This window comes from Somniosus microcephalus, chromosome 8 (genome assembly GCF_052327205.1).
Source record: "Somniosus microcephalus isolate GS21.2 chromosome 8, FLI_Smic_1.0, whole genome shotgun sequence".
NCBI classification, from domain to species: domain Eukaryota; kingdom Metazoa; phylum Chordata; class Chondrichthyes; order Squaliformes; family Somniosidae; genus Somniosus; species Somniosus microcephalus.
Genome location: NC_140994.1, coordinates 230,438,212 through 230,462,996, shown reverse-complemented (window position 1 = coordinate 230,462,996; position 24,785 = coordinate 230,438,212). Strand labels below are relative to the sequence as shown.

The 24,785-nt window shown below is 49.5% G+C and overlaps 1 protein-coding gene and 1 pseudogene across 7 annotated transcripts in view; one reads left to right on the top strand and one right to left on the bottom strand.

Moving 5' to 3' along the window:
• Window positions 1-24,785, top strand: part of LOC147114145 (teneurin-2-like) — a 1,360,318-nt gene that overhangs the window by 134,364 nt on the left and 1,201,169 nt on the right. The window lies entirely within an intron of this gene.
• LOC147114146 (uncharacterized) lies at window positions 21,794-23,860 on the bottom strand (annotated as a pseudogene).

Here is a 24,785-nt window from a genome sequence, read left to right as displayed (position 1 = left end):
GTGCCTCTTGTAAAGTCCGTGCCTCAATAATACACGGACTTCGGGAGAACAGTTTAACAGGTACTTTACTGAACAAGAGGCAGCTTGAAAACTGAAACTACAGAAGCCTGCTAGGGCCTTTTATACAGGGGTGGTCACTGCCGGTACTGCAGTCTAAGACCAGTTATTCCCTTAAAGGTACATACACAACAATTCCTCCCCTTTTAAATAAACAGTACATAACATTCATTTAACAACTAAATAATAACTAATTACAATTTTCTCAGTAATATATACATCAACTGAAATAGTCATTTATAAGTTCAGTCTTTGAGGAGGCTTCCTGATCCAGACTGGATAGCGCCTTTCTCGAGTATCCTGTTCTGGCGGTGGAGTCAATTCTGGCTCATTGTCATTGGTTGGTTCGTCAGCTTCCAATACCACTGCTTCTGAGGTAGACGCAATCTGTACTTCAGGCTCATTACCAGGTGCACATGCTTGTGGTACAGGTTTGGCTTGTTCTTGTGAATCTAGAATCTGGTCAGCATGGCGTCTCACGATGCTCTCTCCAACGTCCACTGTGTACATTAGTGGTCCCTGCTGTGTGCATATCGTTCCTGGCTGCCATTTTTCTGTTCGGTAGTCGCGGGCCAAGACTGGTTGCCCTATCTTGAAGCTCCTGGTTGGCTTCTCATTTATGTGCTGGAACTGCTTATCCTCAACATCTCGTCTTATGTTTGGTTTGAGCAAATCCAAGCGACATCTTAGTCTCTGGTTAAAAAACAGTACGGCTGGAGTTTGGTTGGTTACTGCATGTGTTGCATTCCGGTAAGCAAACAGGAAGTGTTGCAGTGGTATGTCGTCATTATACATTGCCTTTATGGCCTTTTTAAAGGTCTGAACAAACCTCTCAGCCAATCCATTTGTGGCTGGATGATATGGGGCAGATGTGTAATGTTTCACCCCATTATTCTTCAGGAACCTCCGGAAATCCTCAGACACAAACTGTGGGCCATTGTCGGAACAGATCTGTTCTGGCAACCCATTCGTGGCGAAGATGGTTCTTAGGACTGCAATACTTTTCTCCGTGGTGGTGGAGGACATTTTAATGACCTCTGGCCATTTCGAATGGGCATCCACAGCAATTAGAAACATTGAGTCCATAAATGGACCAGCGAAATCAATGTGTACCCGTTGCCATGGAGATGAGGGCCACTCCCATGGATGTAGCGGGGCCTGTGGTGGAGCGTTTTGGACCTTCTGGCATCCTGTGCATCTCTTGGTCATATCCTCGATTTCTTTATCGATTTCCGGCCACCACACAAGCGCCCTGGCTAGGCTCTTCATTTTTACCCCTCCCAGATGACCCTCGTGAAGCTCATTGAGTACTCTATCTCTCAACTTGGGTGGAATTACCACTCGGCATCCACACATCAAGGTTCCCCGGCACACTGACAGCTGTTCCCTCCTTGGCGAGAATGCTGGCAACAGTGAGTCGCCATATGCTGGCCATCCCTTCACCGTCAAATCATAGACCCGAGAGAGTGTCGGGTCATTTCGGGTTTCCTTCTCAATACTTGCGTTTGTAACAGGCAAACATTCGACTATGGTCGCATGGAATATCTCCACAGGGTCCACTGCAGGTGCTTCTTCCGCCATAGGCAACGGTAGGCGCGACAGCCCATCAGCGTTTCCATGTTGTTTCGTACCTTTGTACTCTGTCATACTGATGTGCCCCTAGAAAAAGTGACCATCTTTGCAGCCGTTGCGCCGTCATCACCGGAACGCCCTTCTTTGGGTTAAAAATTGAGACCAGGGGTTGATGATCAGTCAGTAGGGTGAATTTCTGCCCGTGCAGATAGTGATTGAACTTCTTCACCCCCCACACCAGGCTGAGGGCCTCCCTGTCAATCTGGGCGTAGTTACGCTCGGCTGAAGTTAGCGAGTGCGATGCAAAGGCTATTGGCCTCTCTGAACCGTCACGGAATTTGTGTGACAGCACCGCTCCAATGCCGTAAGGTGACGCATCACATGCCAACCGAATCGGTAGTATTGGGTTGTAGTGGGCCAATACTTCTTTTGAAGTGATTTGGCATTTACATTCCTGAAAGGCACGCTTACACTCATCACTCCATTTCCATGTTACACCAGTTTGAAGGAGGGCGTTCAGTGGGTGCAGAATTGTAGATAAATTCGGCAAGAACTTATGGTAGTAGTTCACCAACCCGAGGAACGACCTCAGTTGCGACACATTTTCTGGTGCTGGAGCCTTGACTACAGCCTCAATCTTGTCTGGCGACTTATGCAACCCTTCCTCATCAATCATGTGGCCACAATACGAGATTTGTCTCCTGAAGAACTCGCATTTGGGACGGTTGGCTCATAGCCCATATTCCTGCAATCTTGTGAGCACCTGTTCCAGGTTGGCAAGGTGTTCATTGTCATTTTCGCCCGTAACCAGGATATCGTCCAAATAACACTGGGTCCCCGGGATCCCTTGCAGGACTTGTTCCATTGCCCTCTGCCACATAGCCGGGGCCGATGCTACCCCAAATACCAGTCGATTGTACTGGTAAAGGCCTTTGTGAGTGTTTATCGTGAGGTATTTCCCAGATGCTTCTTCCACCTCCATTTGTAGATACGCTTGAGCCAGGTCAATCTTTGTAAAATGTTTCCCTCCAGATAGTGAGGCGAAAATATCTTCTATCCGTGGAAGCGGATACTGTACTGTGTGCAGGACTGGGTTCACAGTCACCTTGAAGTCCCCACAGATGCGAACCTTCCTTGGCTCTCCAGGCATGCTGCTCAATGCTTTCTTCATTACAGGAACGATGGGTGTGGCCCACTCGCTCCAGTCCACCTTAGACAGCACGCCCGAATGCTCCAGACTCTCCAGTTCAGCTTCCACAGCTGGGCGTATTGCGTATGGCACCGGTCTGGCCTTGAAAAATTTTGGGATTGCGTTATCCTCCATCTTTATGGTTGCCTTTACTCCTTTTAGAGTCCCAAGTCCTTGTTGGAACACCTCTTCCGCGTCAGATAGAATTTGTGACAGACGTCCAGGTGCGACGTCATCATCTTTTTTGTCAGTCACAGTTAGTGCCAGAATGGAATGCCAATCCAATTGTAGTCTTCGGATCCATTCACGTCCCAATAATGGTGGTCCTCCATCTCGTAGTATATACATGTATAGTTTCTGTGTTTCCTTTCCGTTATATTCAACTGGCACACTTATTTTTCCTCTGGGGTAGACCTTTTGCCCCGTGTATGTCTTCAATACAATGGACGTGTCCTTTAAGGGTATGTGTGAGAATAGCCGCTCATAGTCTCGTCGATTCATGACAGTTAGGGCTGATCCTGTGTCCAATTCCATCTTCACTGGGGATCCTGCTATCATGAGGGTGACCCAAATGGTTCGGTGATCTTCTTTTGCGATCACGTTGTGTAACTTTAAACAACTTAGTCGCCTGCTCCCGGAGTCCTTATCACTCTCCTGATCTTCTGAACTACTATCTGTCAGTTTCTTTACTTTCCTGTACTGTTCCTTAGTAGTTCTTGTCATGTTGGTCTTCTTTCCCGACCTGCAAACTCTTGCTATATGTCCCATTTTCCCGCATTGCCTGCATATTTTGTCTTTAAACCAGCAGTCCTTCTGCTCATGGGTTGTTCTGCCGCAGCAATAGCACTTTTCGGCTCCATACGCCATTTCGTTAGCGCTGTATTCTTGTGGTTTCTGTTGTATTTCCGCAGCTCCCCGTGCTGCTGCTTCGTAGGATACTGCCACGCTGAAAGCCTGTTCTAGCGTCAGGTCCTTTTTTGAAAGTAGTCGTTTCTGGGTTCCTTCACTCTGGAGCCCGCACACAAACTTATCCCGTAAGGTGTCTGCCAGTCCTGCTCCGAACTGGCAGTGCTTCGATAACTTGCGTAGTTCCGTAAGATAGTCAGCATTGCTCTCATCTTTGTGCTGGTTTCTTTTATGGAACTTGAATCTTTCTGCTATCAGCAGTGGTGTAGGGCTTAGGTGTTCCTGTAAGATATGAACAATCTCCTCAAAACTTTTCTCCATTGGTTTAGCTGGGGTAATTAAATTCCGCAATAGGCCGTACGTACTCGCACCCATCAGATTTAATAATACCGACGCCCTCTTTCCATCAGCCACCTCATTTGCCTTGCAGTACACTTCAATTCTTTCCACATACGTGGTCCAGTCTTCTACCTCGTTGTCGAAAGCAGTGATACTGCCACTTTTCGGCATCTTGGGCGATTTAAAATGGCACCTCCCGCGCTTTTGCTTCTTCCCCAATGGAATAAAATGGCACCTCTCGCGCTTTTGCTTCTTCCCCAACGGGATAAAATGGCGCCTCCCGCGCTTTTGCTTCTTCCCCTTACTGCCACGCTGCTCCTAGTGTTCTACAGGGTAATGGCGGTGACCCGCAGCTTCGGCGCATCTCACTTTCCTTCCCCCCCATTTAGTTTCTCTCCACTGTCCTGTTCTCGAGCACCGACCGCGCCCTGTGCGCTCCACCCTCACTCTCTTGTTTTCTTTTCCCGGCGACGCTGCGCGGCCCGATTTGTAGAGCCGCTCGATCGAGCTTGAGCCCGCCGCAGTCCGGAAGGGTCAGTGCGCTACCTGCTACCAGCACGATTCGCTGGAACCACAGTCTCTCCCGCAATTCTCCAAACACCGATGGATTCTTTGGGCGGTTGCCCTCGGTCGACGCCCGTTGCTCAGACTACGACCTTCCAGGACCTTCCTTTCAGGCGAGATCCCCGTGAGATGATGCCACACTGCAGGTGAGTTCGAACTTACTCGTCGCCACTGTAAAGTCCGCGCCTCAATAATACACGGACTTCGGGAGAACAGTTTAACAGGTACTTTACTGAACAAGAGGCAGCTTGAAAACTGAAACTACAGAAGCCTGCTAGGGCCTTTTATACAGGGGTGGTCACTGCCGGTACTGCAGTCTAAGACCAGTTATTCCCTTAAAGGTACATACACAACACCTCTCACAGTTGGAGTAGCCCTTCTCCACATCTGTGAGTATCCTGGAGGAGTAAACCACCGGTCTCAGCTGACCATGCCGCTCCTGGAGCAGCAATGAACTCAGACTGTCCCTGCTGGCTGCTACCTCCAGGAAAAACTCTTTTCCCCCATCAGTAGCCCTTAGAGCCGGTGCGGTCTGCAGATCTTGTTTGAGTTTTACAAATGCTGCCTCGCAACCCTCATCCCAAACCCACTCCACTCCCTTTTGTAGGAGTCGGAGCAGAAGGGCTGCTGTGGCTGCGTAATCCTCAATAAAATCTCTGCAGTACCCGGTTAACCCTAGAAAAGATCTTATTCCTGTCACTGTATTCCCTTCTAGCTTTGTCGATGGCCCTTTCCCCTGCTCGCACAGCCAGCCCTAGGAATTTTACTTCCTGTCAGCTGATCTGTACCTTCTTAGGGTTTACTTTAAAGCCTTCCTGCCTGAGCAACTCCAGCAGTTCAGCCAGTAGTGGACCGTGTGCCTCTCCTTCATCGGTGAATAGGAGCAGGTCATCCACATGCTGAACTAACTGCCGAGGCCGGCTGAAGCTCTTTAAATAATTTGCCATGCACTGGTGAAAAATACAGGGGCTATTGTGGAAACCCTGAGGTAGGTAGTTCCAGGTGTATTGTTGGCCTTCAAAAGTGAAGGCGAATTTGTACTGGTCCTCTCTCCGTAGAGGGATGGGCCAAAACCCATTGGAAATATCCAGCACCGTGAAGGTGGTCGCGGAGGCTGGAATACTTCCAATGAGATCGGCGACAGCTGCAACCATGGGTGCACAGGCGGGGATGTTCTGATTGAGTACCCGATAGTCCACTGTGGCTCTCCAGGAGTTGTCCGGTTTTCTAACCGGCCACAGTGGAGAGTTTACATGGGTGGCTATCGGTCTCAATACCCCCTGTTTGACCAGAGAGGTCATGGCTGTTTCCATGTCTGCCTCCGCCTCTTTGGGGAAATTATACTGCTTTTGTGGTCGGGTCATGGGGTCCCCGTCTACACTAACCTCGACCCCGTTCACCCTCCCACAATCGTGCTTGTGAGTGGCAAATGCGCCGAGGTGTGCTCGCACAAATGCCTGGTACTCCACTGGAGTGTTACTGACCATTTGTTCGAGGTCGTAACCCTCCTTTGGTTTTAAAGTACACAAGGTCCCCTTGTCTTGTTTCTCTGGGATAACTGCTACTTTGTTTTCTTTGCCGGTGCATGCTCCCCACAGACAGTGGTTCCTAAGATCCACTAGAATCCTGTGGCCTATGATAAAATCAGCCCCCAGGATCCCTTTCCCTTCCTGCTCCCATTTCATTAAAACACAGGTCCACTTGGTGTGGAGTGCTCCTAAATGAATGGACAGCGGGATGGACAACGAGCCAGCCTGCTCATTACCTGTAAACCCCACTAAGCTGTACGGGACCCCGTTAGACAGAGGTGAGGCGGCGGGGTTATCTGAATAGACTATGGTGCTCAATGCTCCCGTGTCCAACAGATAGGTCCCTTTCACCTTTTCCACCTCCATCTTAACAAGCGATCTCCGCCATACATCGTACTCAAGGGGACACAGGTAGACAGACTGCGCTAGCTCCAGTCATAAGTCTGTGTTAAGTGGGGCAGATGGAGTTAAAACACCCGTGGCTGCGGCTACCTTCCCTGGGCCAGCCAACAAAACTCAAAGTGCAGCTACTAATGAATCAACTGTGGGGGGAGAGGTCGGTGTTTCTGTCTTTGGGGCAGGAGCTGGGGAGTTTTTCCCTACATTATCCTTCCAAGGATTTCTACAGTCCCTTCTCCAGTAAATTTAAAACAGAAATAGACAGTTTCCTAGAAGTAAAGGGAATTAAGGATTACGGGGAGCGGGCAGGAATTTGGACATGAGTCTAGGTTCGGATCGGTCATGGCCCTGTGGGTAGCAGAGCGGGCCCAGGGGCCGTGTAGCCTGATCCTGCTCCTAGTTCGTGTGTCTAATTCTGTTAGATTCAGGAGATGGTTCTGTGATAGTGGATTGGCGGTTCGGATCAGATCAGCCATGATCTTATTGAATGGCGGAGCAGGCTCGAGGGGCCGATTGGCCTACTCCTGCTCCTATTTCTTATGTTCTTATGTTCTTATGTGCCCACTTTTCCCGCACCCAAAGCAGTTACACCTCGTATCAGAAGGGTTACCCCCTTCCTGGTGCCACTCTTTCTTACTCTGGTTTGGTTTTAATTCGTGAACCTTTCCTTTCATTTGTGGTCCTTCTACCCCTCTACCGTTGCGGTGAGCCAGGGTCAGTTGTCTGACCACTGTCTCCTCGGTGACTTGGGGGCCCTTTGGGTCAAACCACAGCTCGGCCTTGGCCATGATCCATGGCAAGCTGTTTGCCACCAGACTCCGGAGCCAGTGGGCCAGCTCATCCTGGTTCAAGTTAGTCCGGTCGAGATCCCCATTACAGGCACTCTTATACACAGGCCACAGCCTGTCTGCGAAAGCCTGTGGGGTCTCCCCTGCTAATTGTGTAGTCTTCTCCACCCGGGAGAAAGGACTACCATTGTTCATCCCCATCGCTTCCAGAACTTGCTCCCGGATGGCAGCGTACCCGCCCTGTCTCTTCTTGCTCTCAGCAGAGAGGGACTGGTACAGCTTGCCATCCAAAGAGAACAGAAGCATTTTGGCCATCTCAGAGTCGTCACACTCGTTGATGCCTGCTGCCTCTTCCACTTCCATGAAGTGGACCGAGGGGTCTCCCTTGTGGGCGAGTTTGTTCAGGTGGCATACCATAGCCCTAAGCTGTTGGGTACCGTGGGGAATCACGAATTGGCTTTCAAGGGGCCCCTGGCCCCCACCACCGCCGAGCAGGCCAAACTTTTGCTGCCGAGCCGGGCACATCGGCCCCGGCTCCGACCTTTCCTGCGTTGGCTTGCCCCCTCCTGCCTGCTGCCAAACCGAGTCAAAACCCGCGCCACAGGTGGTGGTGGTGTGCACTCCTCCCTGCCCTCCCTACAGATTGCTTGTCCCTCCTGCTGCCCAACCGGGTCGTTCCCCAGCACCACAGGTGACGTCGGAACAGTTTCTCCTTCTACTTCCAGGTCCACCCGGGCCGCACCCGGGCTCACTAGGCATACCATGCCTTTTGCCCTGGACAGAGCAAGTTTTAAACTGTCGATCTGCTTTTGGCAGGGGCCGTGATCTCCCGCTTCAAAATCCCTAGTGCTTGCTACCTTATAAGCTGCCTACATGTCTCTTAACCTCTCTTCCTGTTTTTTTAACTGTCTGGTTAGGCGAGCGTTCTCCTCTCTTAACACTAACTCATTGCTTTTAACCTCGGTGACTTGACACCGAAAATACTCATGTCTGTTCCTGTGTTTCTCCGCTAGCTGTAACTTCTCCTGACTTTGGGCCTGTAATTCCTGCAGTAATCCCTCCCCTGCTATAGCTCTTGCTTGAGACAGTTTGGCTGCCTCCTGCAGCTCTTCTGTTAACATCTTAATGTGCTGATCTAAAAGCTGGATCTGTCGCAGGGCGCAGACCAACCAGATGGCCTTTTCCACTGACTTCTTATGATCCTTGCTCTCAGTCCATTTGGCTGCAGCGTCCATGGGACGCTCAGCGCGCAACAGACTGTTCACCCATTTCTTTGTGATATTCACTTCCTCAAACACATAAGAGGAAATCCTCTCTTCCATCTTCGTTCTTTCGTCAAACACAAGGTCTACTGCATTACATCCCTTTTGCCAAGGTCCTGCTGTGGTCGCCATTTCCTGTAGGGGGTTGTGTGTGTGGTCAGCTTCACCTCTGACTCGTGAGTGGTTCAAATCACTCCCACTCCCTTGGTTCTAGACCTTGGTCTTATTTGGGGGTTGTAATGAAATTGCAGCAGACAACTGAGTTGGTGAAAGAACTTGGATTTTATTTGAAACAAGAAAATATACACAACACAACAATCTTAGCACTCTAAAAGGGGGAACACTTCAGAATATACGAGGGAGAATAACAATAGAGAGAATACTTCACCTCTCCCAATCCCACTACACTAACTAAGTTGGACTCCAGAGGACATGGGGTAATGCTCACCAAACGACTTCTTTTGACAGTTGTTGAGGTTCGCGATTTTGGGGTTCTCTAGATGTGGCGGTTGGGGCCTGCCGTACCCCGGACACGGTAGAAGACTTCACCTGCGTTGTTGTTTCAGTCTCTGCATGTCCGCTGATGCGGTCGGGTGCGTATTGGATCTATCAGGTAAGCACCCAATTTCTTTTGGTCAGAAATAGGGTTTAGAGTCTTTCCATCAAATCTTACCCAGGGGTAAGTCAGAATAGTTTGTAGAGTGGAAACAAACTTGTGAATCTTCAGTTTCTTCCAGGTTGGTTTTGTAAAGTCTGTGGGTTGTTTAGTTAATTAATGCACAGACTCCAAGAGTAACTTAAAACAGGACTTTACTATTCGAAGGTCAGGGCGAATCTGCCAAATAATCCTGACACAGCACTTATATACCGGTGTGGTCACCGTCGGTATTACAGTATACAGAAGCCAACAAAGTAGTGCCACACCTAAAATAGTTCTCTTAAAGGTGAACGGTTACATACAATGGTTTTCTTAAAGGTAGGCGGAGACATACACTACAATCCTCCCTTTTTAGCTTACAACATACTTAGTCCCCCATTAAACATAACATATATTCAACTTCATGTAAAACAATTCACAGGTATAATCTATGCGGGAAACAGTTTACAGATTCAGTCTCTGCGGGAACAGTTCACAGATTCAGTCTCTGGTCTTGACTCGGTCCGAACAACATCTCTGTGGTGTAGCCGGTTCACATTGCGAGCGTGACTCATCCAATAGTCTTTCCCTTGACTTAACAGCTTGAACTTCCGTCCTGCTGAACCAGCAGTGCTGACTTTTACAAACAGCTGGACTGCCTTGGTAATTTTTCCTACTTGCCAACTGATTTGGCTCCCTTCGTAGGGCCCACGTACATGATCTGGTAGAAGTGATAATGATTTAGATGGTTATCACTTTCTGCTTCGTCTTTTTCTTTTCTGCTTCTTGGAGACTCTCGGGGCTCCCTTATCAGCTGCCAGCTGTAGCGCCACCATCTCCCTATGTTCCTTAGACTTTAAGTGCTTCATCCTGATTTCTGCACTTTGGGAGTTTTCATCACAAGCTGGGCAGACCAAGTCCTCGTAATATTCCGTGTCACTCAACAGGTCATGGTAATATTCGGTGCCGTCCTGAACTAGTCTAGCGAGAGGGCCTGCTACTTCTTCCTTACCCAACCGGACGTTAGCCGACTGTTGTTCCCTCCCTAGACATCTTTCCTGAAGAGACTTCTTCATGCGTTCATATTCATCCCGCTCTTCCTGGGTTTCCTGCCAATCCTTCACTAATGACCTCATTTGTGATTCCAATACTTCCCCTTCCATCGGGGATTGATTGATCGGGCTATTCAATCCTTCTACTGGAGCAGCTGTTTCAACATTCTGTAGTTCACATTGACGTGATTCAGCGTACTTTCGACAGCCCCGTAAAATCTGTGTTGCAACCTCAACTATTCCCCAAACTTTTGAGAGCTCCGAACCCCTTCCCTTTGAAGATTGAAGCTCGTGTTCAAATGGTTCCCCTTGCAGAGTCTTGTCTCTCAGCATATGAAGGAGTTGGCTGACCGTTAACTCTTCCACGGGGACCCTGTGGATCAGAGTCTTCTCCATTTCATCCACCTTTTCCTCCAATGCTTTCACCTTTTTTTCCTCTTGTACTTTGGCTTTAAGCGCTCGGAGAAGTTGCGCCTTGATGCTCTCTAGCTCATGTTCAGGGGCCATTCTTACAGTCTCTGTGTTTCTTACAGTTGCCTTTTCTTCCACTGAAAGAATTCCCAGTTGAATCTGTTCTTCAAGTTGTTGAACCTCGGTCATTGCCGCCTCATATTTGTCTTGGGTTTCCTTCAATATTTTTAGGAGTTCTTGGACATCTTGACTTTCATGTTCTGCCATGTCTTTCACCTCTAATTTCTCATCTATGGATGGAACTTCTACCGATGAGTCTGTCTTGGCCTTGAGCTCATTAAGAATTTCCTGCAGCCTTTGGACTTCTTGTTCATGTTCAACCTTTAGTTGCTCATATGCTTCCACTGAAACTAGCTTTTCGGAGGTTGCCGAGTTAACCCCCTCCAGGATTGTAGCCTGGGCCTGTTCATACTGTTCCTTCAACTTCTCAAACTCTGCTTGTAAGGAGTCGTAGAGAAGAACTGGAATAAAATCCTGGCTTCCTGAAGATTCCTCTTCATTTGCTTCTTTCTGCAAATATTCTAACTCCTGAACATCATAAGGGAGATGTGATCGGTGATTGGTCATGATGGCTCTATGGTCGCTCTCTGCTTGAGCTAGCTGCTTCTGTTGTCTTTCCAGATTCTCCCATTCGGTGTCATAGAACTTTTTCATTGTTTTCATCTCTTGTACGAGACGGTAACTCAATTGTTCTAATTGTTGTCGTGATTTGAAATAAAGTTGAGTCCGAGCTCGGTGTTCTTCCGTCATGGATATGTCCTTAAACTGAACAGACTCAGAATTCTCTGTCAAACTATGTTGTCGTTGTTTGGTGGAGATCTGTTCTGAAACTTTGTTCTTCTCTGGAGCAGAAGCCTTTCTGCATGCCTTCGTTTTTCCAACCTTAGTCGGCAAGTCCATTTTAGCCTTGTCTTTCACATTTGGGTTGGTCTTATCGTCATCCGATTCAGAATCTGAGCTGATTGTCTGCACCGAGTCCTCACTCGTTATGGCTTTTAGATAGTGCCATTCCATGTCTATTTTCTTGATCCACTCCCGTCCTAGAAGTGGTGGTCCTCCCTCAGGTAGTACGTATAAGTTCATTCTTGGGTGTTCTTTACCCCTATCTCTCACCTTGACTCTTATCTTTCCCATGGGGTATACTTTATGCCCCGTGTATGTCTGCAATATGAACTTGGTATCTCTTAAGGGTATATGTGAGAATAGCTGGTGGTAATCCCTTCGATTTATGACTGATAGAGCTGATCGAGTGTCCAACTCCATTTTCACTTGGACTCCAGCTATTTTTAGCATGACCCAGATAGTTTGTAGGTCAGCTTCCTTACTCACATTGTGAATTCTCAGACTACCCAGCTCCTGGCCGTTTGGGTCTGAGTCCGAATTCTGTTCGTCTGAACTCTTCTCAGCCACCTTGTGTACCTTGTTGTACTTTTCCTGTGATGGCTTCCTTTGGTTGTTGGTCCTTTGGTTGTTGGTCTTCTTCCCTGACCGGCATACCTTAGCTATGTGACCCAGTTTGCCACATTTCCTACATTCCTGGTTCTTAAACCAGCATTGGTTCTGGTCGTGTGTTGTCTTCCCACAACGATAGCATTTTGTTGTTGTCGAGGTAATTTGATCCACACTGAGTGCCGCTGTCTTCAGCTGCATTTCCGCAGTTCCCTTCGCTGCGGCTTCGTGCGATGCTGCAATAAGGACAGCCCTGTTAAGTGTAAGGTCGTTCTCTTCGAGTAGTCGCTTTTGCGTTCCTTCCTTTACCAATCCGCACACGAACTTGTCTCGCAATGCCTCTGTCAGATTCCCTCCAAACTGGCAGTATTTCGCTAGTCTACGCAGTTCGACCAAGTATTCTGCGTTGCTTTCGTCTTTCCGTTGCGTTCTCGCATAGAATTTGAATCGTTCCGCCAACATCAACGGTGTGGGGTTCAAGTGATCCTTCAGAACAGCCACAATATCATCGAAAGTCTGATCCGCCGGTTTAGCCGGTGATAGTAGATGCTTCAAGAGCCCGTATGTCTTCGCGCCCATTGAGTTTAGCAAGGTTATAGCTTTGTCATCTTCTTCTATTTTATTGGCCTCACAATAGATCTCAATGCGTTCCACATACGTGGCCCAGTCTTCTACCTCGGAATTAAAATCGTTGATGTTACCACGCTTAGGCATCTTCCTCTCTTCCTGATAACACCACGGGTTATTTCTTTAAATTTTCTTTTTTTTTCAAGATGGCGGTTCCCGCGAAGATGGCGGTTTCCCGCGCTTATCTTCTCTCCCCGCCCACTTCAATGGCGGTTCCCCGCTTCTGTCTACTTCTCCGCCTAATGGCGGTTTCCCGCGTTTCTTCCCCTGGCGGGAGGGGTACACTTTCCCCACGGGCGACGGCCGCTGGCTTTCAGGTTCACAGCCTGCGCGTCGGCTTCAGTGCTTTCCCTTTTCTCGGCAGGGCAACCGGCGCTGGGTACACCCCGTTGACGGCGAACAGTTTCAGCCGCTGGGCTGGCTCTCGCTCAGTTCCCCTTGCTCGGGCTCTGTCTCTCTCCCGCTCGCTCGGCTCTACCGGCGCTGGGTACACCCCGTTGACGGAGAACAGTTTCAGCCGCTGGACTGGCTCTCGCTCAGTCTCCCTTGGTCGGCTCTGCCTCTCCCGCTCGCTCGGCTCCCAATCGCGTCTCCCAGCCCTCTCGCAGTCCGGTGCTTCCCTCCCCGGCTGCGGCTGAGTTTATCTCTTCCCGCGCCTACGTTCCCGGTCGCAGCGCTTCGTGGCTTCGGTCGCAGCCCGGCCTTTTTCGCCGGTCGCGGTCTAGCTGTCTCACGACGCCGTTGCGTCCCCAGCCTGTCTGTACCGCGGCTTCCTTGCTCCACGCTGCCCCAGTCTCAGCGCCTCTGGACCCGACTTCTGTCCGGCTCCTTTCCCCCTCGACCGTGGTCGAGTGCACCGCCCTTATCCTCCGGTTATTCTTTTTACTTTCCCTTACTCACAGTCATCGTGGCCGCCTTGCTTCTCGTGCTGATCGGCTCACTCCTCACCGTGGCAGAAGGGACAGTCAGTGCCTGTTGCTGATGGAAGTCTTTGGCCTAGAAATTCAGTTGGCGCCGCGCCAGGGCTTTAGCGCCGGAAAGTTAGCGCCGGCGCTAAGTCCCCCTGCGCGCGCCAAAAATTCAGTAGCGCCGCGCCCAAACGGCTGCCGGCGCTACTGAAGGGTGTTTGCGCCTGAAAATGGGCGCTACCTGCCGCATTGCGGCGCTATTCCGGCGCTACGGCGCCCGATGCGGTGCGGCAGGCTCGGGAAGTGCAGGCCTCCTCCTTCAGTTCAGGAGGAGCTGCCTGCACCCGCCCGCTGGCCGGTAAAATCTTCACAAAAATGAGCCCGGCACCTCGGGGAAGTGCCGAGCTCGCAGCCCAGAAGCATCTGTTCCGCGGGGGGGGTGGAGGAGTCCGGGGATGGAGGTGCGGGCAGGCGGCCGGCGGGAAAGCGGCCGGCCGCCGCGCAACCTTAATGCGCCGGCGCAAACTCCTGTAAGACTCGGTTGCCAGAGTCTTAGTTGCGGCTGCCACGGGCGAGGCGGCCGCAACTCAATTTCGGCGCTGGGGCCCGTCACCACGGCAACCGGGACGCTGCACACACCGATGACGTCATCGGTGCCGGCGCAGCGCAACCGGTCTACCGCCGATGGTAGGGCCCCAGGGAATTTCTGAACCGGCTGTAAGTCCAGCGCAATGACCTCTAGCGCCGCAAAATGGGCGCAAAGCCCACTCAATTTCTAGGCCCCTGTCTCTAAATTCTTCCTCCTTTCTAGTTCTGCAGCCTCTAGTTTTCTCCCAGCAGATCGACGAGGGCGGTTGCCTCTTCTCGACGCTCATTAACTGCTTCGGACGTATTGTTGCCGCAGGGTATGATCGGACTCGTCGCCACTGTAAAGTCTGTGGGTTGTTTAGTTAATTAATGCACAGACTCCAAGAGTAACTTAAAACAGGACTTTACTATTCGAAGGTCAGGGCGAATCTGCCAAATAATCCTGACACAGCACTTATATACCGGTGTGGTCACCGTCGGTATTACAGTATACAGAAGCCAACAAAGTAGTGCCACACCTAAAATAGTTCTCTTAAAGGTGAACGGTTACATACAATGGTTTTCTTAAAGGTAGACGGAGACATACACTACAGGTTTCTTGTTGGTTGCGATGGCCCAATATTACCTAGTTGCTGGTAATATTTTCAGTTGTTTGTTTCCTGGGGCCTTTGGTTGCCGCGAGACGTTCGATGATGTCTTCTCCTGGCTCGGACTCCTGATACTTCTGTGACTTGACGTGGCTTTTGAAGTCTTCTACTTCTCTTCTACACGAGCCGTGCTGTATCGAACGGACCGAAACCAAACTGCTCTCTTCTTCCGGACTGTACTGAACCGAACTCCTTGACCGAATGAACCGACTCACTAACCAACTGAAAAAGCAGGCCCCAATTATACTGTTTGAGGCCTTGCTTATCTGCCCACCAAATCTTCTCTGGCCCATTGTCATTTTTGGCGGGCTCGTTAACATTAATAGTTCTGAATTCTTTAACGGGTTTCGAGCTGGTCCCATCTATCTTAATGCGTTTAAGTTGGTGTGAATTAGTTTCGGGATGGTCCATCGAAACCTAAATTGGCTTTAAATGACTGTTTAATCTCTGGTTTGATTAGTAAGATTTGTCTTTTCCTGCTGGGGTCAGGGTCCCCCTTTGTTGGTCAGTGGCATGTTCTGCATTATGCATACTTTGGGTGGCTCTGTAGTTTTTGGCGGGAATGGCTCTTCCTCTGGTCTTTTATCATTATGTAAAACGACTGAGACCGTCCAGAATTTTCCCAGACAGTTTGGCTTATGCCAATACCCAAACTGCTCGTTTTCACAGAGGCCCATCCCAATCCCTTTGTTGTAGCCCTCCTATTCTTCCACAGGCTCGAACATGCTTTTAAAATAAAACCCAAAATCCTGGGGCCCTTGATTTTTAAAACTCCCCTTTAGGCCCAGTATTCTTGTACCATTCTGACATGGTTTATTAATAGTCCAAAAATCCCTTCTTTAGGGTAATCTTCTTGGTTTTGGGGAATCTGTTGAATTTTGCGAATCCTACAGACATCGATCGCATATCCTCTCTCTGACCAAGACAACCTACTTCCACCTCCATAAAATTGCCCATCTCTGCCCCTGCATTAGTGCATCTGCTGCTGAAACCCTCATCCATGCCTTTATTACCTCTAGACTCAACTATTACAATACTCTCCTAACCACTTTGCACCCTCCGTATACTTGAGCTCATCCAAAATTCTGCTGCCCGTGACCTAATTCGCACCAATTCCCATTTACCCATCACCCCTGTGCTTACTAACCTACATTGGCTCCCGCCTCAATTTTTTAACATTAGTATCTTTGTTTTCAAATCCCTCCATGGCCCCGCCCCTCCCTATCTCTGTAACTTCCTGCAGCCATCCAACCCTCCGCAATCTCTGCGCTCCTCCAATTCTGGCCTCTTGCGCATCCTCAATTTTCATCACTCCACCATTGGTGGCCATGCCTTCTGTTGCCTGGGCCCTCTGCTCTAGAATTCCTTCCCTAAACCTCTCCGCCTCTCTAACTTTCTTTCCTCCTTTAAGATGCCTCTTAAAACCTACCATTGACCAAGCTTTTGGTCAGCTGTCCTAATATCCCCTTATGTGACTCGGTGTCAAATTTTGTTTGATAACCTCCTGTCCAGCGCCTTGGGACGTTTTACCACATTAAAGGTGCTATGTAAATGCAAGTTGTTGTTGTAGATGGGAATTTCTTTTTTCATAGTAAAAATGGTACAGTTGTGGATTGTTCAGTTATGCTTTCGTATAAAACAATTCCTTTCAAGTGCAGCAGTATTCTTCTTAGCCGCTAAGAGAGAAGTCAATTTAGATTGGTTCCTGCTGACTCATTTCCTAAGCATCTACATAGTTGCATGAATATTTTAAAGTGGTTGTGATTGCTGGGTATCATACCTGTCGTAATTTTCCTCTTACTTGATTGTGAGATGGGCATGGTTGGTTATTGGTTCATTGGCTAAGATGGTGCTCTGCTGTGGCTCAGTGATAGCACGCTCACAGAAGGTTGTGAGTTCAAGGCCCACAGAGGCTTGAGCACATAATCTAGGTTAACACTCCAGTGCACTACTGAGGGAGTGCTGCAGTGTCGGAGGTGCCGTCTTTCGGATGAGATGTTAACCGAGGCCCTGTCTATCCTCTCAGGTGGACGTCAAGTATCCCATGGTGCTATTTCAAAGAAGCGCAGGGGAGATCTCCCCAATGTCCTGGTCAACATTGATCCCTCGATTACTACCTAAAACAGATGATCTGGTAATTTATTTCACTGCTGTTTGTGGTAGCTTGCTGTACGCAAATTGGCTGCTGCATTTCCTACATTTACAACAGTGACTACACTTCAAAAGTGCTTTATTGGCTGTGAATCACTTTGGGATGTCCTGAGGTTGTGAAAGATGCTATAAAGGAATGTTCATTTTTTTTTCTTATTCTTATATATTGGGCAAATGTAAGAAGTCACACAACACCAGGTTATAGTCCAACAGCTTTATTTGAAGTCACAAGCTTTCGGAGCGCTGCTCCTTCGTCAGGTGAAGTGGAGAGATTCATAAAGACACAGCTTATATAGAAGATTACCTGTAAACAGAATCACAGAAATCACAGAAACCCCACAGTGCAGATAGAGGCCATTTCAGCCCATCGAGCCTGCACCGACACATATCCCACCTGATCCCCGTAACCCCTACATCAACACATATCCCACCCTATCCCCATAACCCCACGTATTTAATCCCCCTAACACTAAGGGTCAATTTATCATAGCCAATCAACCTAACCCGCACATCTTTGGACTGACACATCTGACATTATTCTCTAACTATATAAGCTGTGTCTTTATGAATCTCTCCACTTCACCTGACGAAGGAGCAGCGCTCCGAAAGCTTGTGACTTCAAATAAAGCTGTTGGACTATAACCTGGCGTTGTGTGACTTCTTACATTTGTCCACCCCAGTCCAACTCCGGCATCTCCACACCATTATATATTGGGAGCAGGCAGAGAACAGGTTAAGCGTTCATGGCTTCACCTGAGGAATGGTGCAAAGAGAAGTGGAAGAGTGCAGCCCAAAAGTATGAAAGCTAATTGAGCAAAATGATATAAAAATATTGTAGAAGAATATAACTTTGACAGCTGATGATTTCACAGACACAGGTGTGCTTTTGCAATGCAAACAAAGGCCACAGTTTAACAGCCCTTCTCTCCTCTACATTTATAAATTTGCATTTCAACAGCCGTTCTTAAAATAGTGTCCAAATAGAGGATGACAAACGATCAGGTAAGTGATAGGATTAATATTTCCACAAGTGAGTTATGGTCCGTTCGCAAGTGGAAATATTAATAAAATCCTGCAGTCAGTCATCTGTTCTGTTTTATGCCCAGCATTTTAAATTACTTCAAGCCAAATTTGTTTTTATAATTGTGAATATTTTTTTTAATTCAACCATAGAGTGGCTCCTCAACATTTCATGTGAGTTGCTTTTCACCCCTGTGCCAATGTGGTTAAACATGTCTCAGAAATGCATTAAGTGGAGATTAACTGTTAACTCCAAGGGGTTGTGAGGTATACACTGCTGCAGTGTGGTGCAATATAGCTTTATGGTAAACTATAGAAGACACCAAATGACATGTTTATGCAAGACTTTTCTCTCTTTCTAAGCAGTTTGTTATTAAGCAGTATTGCTAGAGGGCTAGATGCAAGTCCTACTCAGCCATGGACAATACATAGCATGGGAAGGAGATAGAGCATTGCTCTATGTCTAACTGCTATATAATCTATTTTAGAGTCAGAGGGGGAAAAATTGAGTCGCGCTCCCTTTGGGGAACTAACTTCACTTACTTTTAGCGGCCCAAAAAAATTAGCACCCCCGCGGCCAAAATTCATCGGTAGCGCCCCAAGAGGTAAGCGGGGCGCTACTGGAAGCGCCCCGCCTCCCTCTTGGGGCGCTGCGAGGGAATATTAGGTGCGATGTGCCGCAGCGTGATGCGCTGCAGCATGTCGCGCCATGGTACTGCAGGCCTTCCTCCCCTTCTTAAAGGGGAGAGGGGCCTTGCGCAGCATGACCTGGGGCCCAGCTGGGCCACCAGGGATTGGAATGCCAGCAAAAGAGCCCAGCACTCGAGAAGTGCTGGGCTCACGAGTGCACCCAGCACTCCGTGGGGGGAGGCTGCAGAGGAGGCCAGGGATGGCAACGGGCGCAGGTGCTGGCAGGCGGCCAGCAACAAAAATGGCCGCCCGGCACCTTGCCTTTAATTAGCATCACCCCAGCCGCAGGTAGGCCCCCCTGACCCCGTCGGACATGGTGTCCGGCGGTAAGTCGGTGCGTTACCGAAGATCATGGCCGAGGCGCGAGTGGGGCGCTGCACACGGCGATGACGTCATCGCCGGCGGCGCAGCGCTGCGGGGCGCTAATGGTTACCACTGCTGCTAACCTCCCACTGAATTTCGTGGGAGGTGTTGGCGACACCGCATAAAGCAACCAAATTTCTCCCCCATAGAATCATAACGGCACAGAAGAAGGCCATTCGGCCCATCGAGTCTGTGCTGACACTCTCTCGAACAATCCAGTCAGTCCCATTGCCCCGCTCTATCTCCATAGCCCTGCAAGTTTATTTCCCTCAAGCGCCTATCCAGTCTCTCCATGAAAATGTCTCCGCTTCCACCATTCCCGTCGGCAACGAGTTCCAGGTCCTCGCCACTCGCTGCGTAAAAAAGTTTTTCCTCACGTCCCCCCTGTATCTCTTGCCCAAAACCTGAAATCTGTATCCCCTAGTCCTTGTACCATCAACTAGTGGGTATAGCCTTTCACCATCTAGCCTATCCAAACCCGTCATAATCTTGTACACCTCTATCAACTCACCCTTCAACCTCCTTTGCTCTAATGAAAACAAATCCAGCTTCTCCAACCTGTCCTTGTAGCCAAGATCTGCCACCCCCGGAACCATACTGGTAAATCTCCTCTGCACCCTCTCAAGGGCCTTCACATCCTTCCTAAAGTGTGGTGACCAGAACTGGATGCAATACTCTAGTTGTGGCCTAACCAGCGCTTTATAAAGGTTCAGCAGGACTTCTCTACATTTGTACTCAGTACCTCTATTTATGAAGCACAAGATCCCATGTGCTTTGTTAACCACTCTCTCAATATGTCCTGCCAAGTTATACCTTCAAAGGAGAGTGTTCAAAAGACATTGGAACAAATTCATGGGTTTGGGGACTGAGGGTGAATCTCCCTCTGGAGTGCTGGAATTCGGGGAAGAATCTGGATCCTCCAAGTTTTTGCCCTGTGCAAATGTCTTCCGCCCACAGCTCCTCCTCCCCTGTCCATGTCAAGGGGGCATGGCTGAGTTGTTTCTGTGCTACCCCTGTAATTCTGCCATTGCACCCTTATAAGTGTAACCGGTTTTTGCGGTGGCCAATTTCCTATGGCCCCTGCCGCAATTGCCAATCATTGTAAGTGGTTTCGCCCCGCCCGTAGCGAGCACGCAAACCCCCTTACTACAAGTTCTGGACGATAGGGATTACTGAGGACAGATTGGAACATGGACAGCGTTTTCGGGCTCACCCGTACAGTGTTTATTAACGTTGGGAAAAACCACTCCACTCGCATACAGTACAAGCGGGGTAAACACAACAGTACAGTTTAAAACAGTACAACCCTGACTTGTCCAACAAGCCCCTGCCGTGCTGACTTACCACGCCCTAAAAACACCCTCCCATGAACTAAACTATCACAGGACCCTTCCAACGCTAAACCCCCTCTGGTTTGGTAGGAACATACAGGCACCCCCTCACACAGCTAAGTGATCTTGTGGGTGTGTAGGCTTGGCACTGCTCACCTAGATTGCCCTTTTGATCTTGCTTGCAGCTTCCGTATGTCTCGGCTACCTGGTTCCGTACCAGCCTTGCGGCATGCGAGTCCCAGCCTTAGTTGAAGTCCGTCTCGGTTGGAAGAGCAAGGCTCTGCTCCTCTTGATGTTCTATTGTGTGGAGGGCAGGAGAGAGAGAGAGAGAGCTATTCCAACTGTTCTCTAAATATACCCCTCCAATACACAGACCGTTGTCTGTGGGTTTAATGGGCACGGTGGCATAGTGGTTAGCACTGTTGCCTCACAGCACCAGGGACCCGGGTTCAAATCCGGCCTCGGGCGACTGTCTGTGTGGAGTTTGCACATTCTCCCTGTGTCTGCGTGGGTTTCCTCCGGGTGCTCCGGTTTCCTCCCACAGTCCAAAGATGTGTGGGTTAGGTTGATTTGGCTATGATAAATTGACCCTTAGTGTTAGGGGATTAAATTCATGGGGTTACGGGGATAGGGTGGGATATGTGTCGGTGCAGGCTCGATGGGCCGAAATGGCCTCTATCTGCACTGTGGGGATTCTGTGTGATTCTGTGTGTGACATGGCCTCAGGGAATGGTCCTCAAGCTTCCTTCCAGGTTTGAATGATTCTTGATCTCATTTCGATCTTCCTGCTGATTAACTTAATGAGTTGATCTTGACCAGAACAATGAGTCGTCAGCCTTGTTAATCAAGACTTGGGAGTGGGCCTCTCGGGCCATTGTTCCCAGGACAGTTTGTTTCCATATGAATGAGTCATCTCCAGCTTGAGTGGGTTTTACACTGCTCCCCCCCCACCCCCCCCAAACAGCCTGTCCAGTTTTTAATAAGGGTTCATAATCTGAAAAACCATGGAGTCTGCGCGCCGACTGCTACAGGCCCCCCTTTGATATTTCAACTTTTCCCAAACAGAAATATCATCAAAAGTTCTGTCGTCTTCCGCTGCGGGCGGTGCACTGTCTATCCCAACCAAACCATACATCAAATTTTACCCCAGCGTCCTGTATCTCACACTTTATACAACAAATCTCATCACAGTTACAGGCATACATACAAACAGTCAACTCTGGGCTATACTTTAATCAAAGCTTTCCACCGATTTCAGAGTGTTTTACTTCGCTTTCTGCATGATAACCGGAGAAGGTAAAACACTAACACACATTGCACTACTACAATCACATGAGAAATCACATGAATCCATGGGGGAATCTCGATATTCAGACTGATGTCCCACCATGGTGGAGAAACCAGTTGTTTTATCTCATTCCCCGTTTCCCTGTTCTGTTGCTCAAGGGTATAGAAATGCTCTTGGGGGAGTTCAACTTCCTTTATTCATTTTGTGAGGTGTTCGGGCAGATGAGGAATTTCATACCTGAACCGCGTTACGTATTGCTGCAGGTCTTGTACCGTGTTGTTCACCATGAGGTGTACCTTGGTGGGCTCTGGAATGGGAATGATGCGCTCTTGAGCCACCTGAACTTCTGTATGGAGTTTGAAGCAGAAAATCTTATCAGTGACCAGGCACCAAGTGTCGTTGTGTACCCGGTACTGGTCCACGCTTGTCGTGACGCAGTACGTCCCTCTGCCCGCATATGCTACCTGGGGTGGAACGTGGCTTTGGGCCATCACCTCCATGGCGCAATTAATGGGCTCCTCACCCTCTGATTCAAACCCGCACACCGGCCGATTAAACCCATTCAAATGCTAGGGACACAACACCACGTGCGCGCCCCTGCTTTGGCATCCATTGAGGTCAGTGTAGGTCATGGCGTTCTCCCACTTTACAACAAACGGTGGGGCCCCATGATGTCGCACGTGCACCCCGTCCTTTAGGACGCCAATATTCTCTACTCGGTATACCGGCGCTGGCCGCGGTGACCCGCCCATTACTGGCATCTGGAGTACAATCCCCATTACAGTGTGGTTGGACTGGCCACAGTCAACTGGGACTGGGTATGCCTCTGAGGCCAGTCGGAGTTGGCATGGGCTCATTAAATTTTCGTACGGTTGCTGACCCACGAAGGGACGCGACCTTGCTGTAGGTCCTCCAAATTACTGCGCCCTTCGTCCAGCAGCCACGCACCGTACAACACACACGCATCGTTTTTCGCTGCCTGCGCCGAGGCATTCTGTACCTCCCTGATCAAACTATTGATCGTCTGAGCGTGTGCCTCCAGCTCAGCTATGACTTCCTTTAAATGTATCGTCATAGCCTGATCTTCCTGTAACTCCGACCCCTCTAGCTCGTTACCCTCCCCCAGTATCTTTCGCAGCTGGTCCCTTAAGGTGTTGACCTGCATCTGCAACTGTGCATCGTCCATACTGTTGATAATGGATGTGCCCATGCTGAAGGCTGTAGCCGCATCATTAAATAACCCCCCGTCTATATCTCCCTGACCCAAAACGATGGTTTACAGTTAAATCGTACAGACTTTCCCGATTCACGTCCCCATAACTTAATTCATAAAATTGTCGGAACATGTCCTTCAACAGAGCCTCATATAATTTTTTCATTTCTACCGGACCCCACCGGGGCAGCTGTACCCGGGTTAAATTTAGAATGACCGATGCGACTTTGTAGTGAACATCTTGGTAGAAGATCTTGCTGGTCGGGACTAACACTAACCCATTCCTTGGTCCCGGTGTGGTGGCGGGGCAACTAATCTGTGTTTCCTGTACCAGTGGGGCTGTGGCAGGGGCTTCCTCTCATGTGCTACCAGTTCTGTGGAATTTACTGTGTTGGAAGGGTCTGGGATCACGCAGGAGACCCCACTCTGATCCCATCCGATCCTGGCCCCGGAATCCTGCCACTGCTGCAAGAAGGCGATCGAGACACCCGCTGGGCAGACCCGTTCCGACCCCCACATGCACACGTAAATTCCCTGTTCCTCTTTCCACCATTTATTCCAGCACACTTCTACTCCGCCCCTCGCCCCCGTAATCTGTTGGTACGTATCGTCCCCCAGTTTCTCTCAGTCCGTGGATCTGTTACCCTTGACCTGGCCCAACTTCCTTAACCACCACCACCGTCCCAAGGGAATGTGTCCCTCACATCTTAGACAGACGCGTTTCCCCTCGGTCACCCTAACCCATGTGGCTGTGACCTGCAGTTTGGGACACGGTATGGAAGCTTCTCCATATGTGAAACCCTTGCTGCTAGAGTACCGAGTCGAGTTCGATCCCAGCCACCCTGGCCACCTTCCCTCATGGAAGTAAGTGGCCATTCCGTCCGTGTCCCCTGTCCTACGCCCCTGTGTCACGGTAGGCCCGTTCCCTCCTGTGCAGCCGTAGAGGAAGGACACCTCGGTGTCTCCTCTTTCCATGCTGCCAGTCCCGATCATCATTAGGAATAGAAGTACAATAAATTTGTTGGCCATATCCCCTTGTTCCTCCGATCTCCTTTGGTTCCCTGCCAAAACAAAAGCAAAACAGTTCCGTTCTGTGAGAGGGTTTTCCACCACAGATCTGGTTTTGGTTATTTACAAAATATTTACAGTGTTCCCTGCCGCAATAATGAGCGCCCCTTTCAAGACCTGTCCCGTCGGGGCCGCTTGCGGCTCGTGTTTGGCGAGTAGGGAGGCGTCTACGACACCCTAGGCCGTGGGACCCGACTGATCCTCCTTACCGCCCCGTCCTCCGGGTCATCATCGTCCCACACCATGGGAGGAAGACCCGCGTCCACCAGGCTCATGACTGTGCCCTGGTGCCTCTTGGCTTTTGTTTTCCCCTCCTCGGGGTTAAACAACTTGCACTGGTTTACATGAAACCACTTTGTGCGTTTCGGGAGTTTTACTGCATATACCATGGGGTTCGCTTTATCCATGATATTATAAGGCCCCATATACAGCGGCTCGAATGCCCCTACTCGGGCGTAATTACGGACCATTACCTGGTCTCCCACCTCCCACTCGTGGGTTCTCTGGGGTTCTAACAGCAGCCGATTTTTCTGGTGCTGACTCCCCAGGTTACTGGCTGCTTGCCAGTGAATCTGTTTTAAAGTCTCATACAGATTCTGGGCAAACCTGTCCCAGCTTACCTCCCTGACCTGCGCTTCGGTGAGGACCAGCGCCAACACATGAGTTGGGGTGCGCAT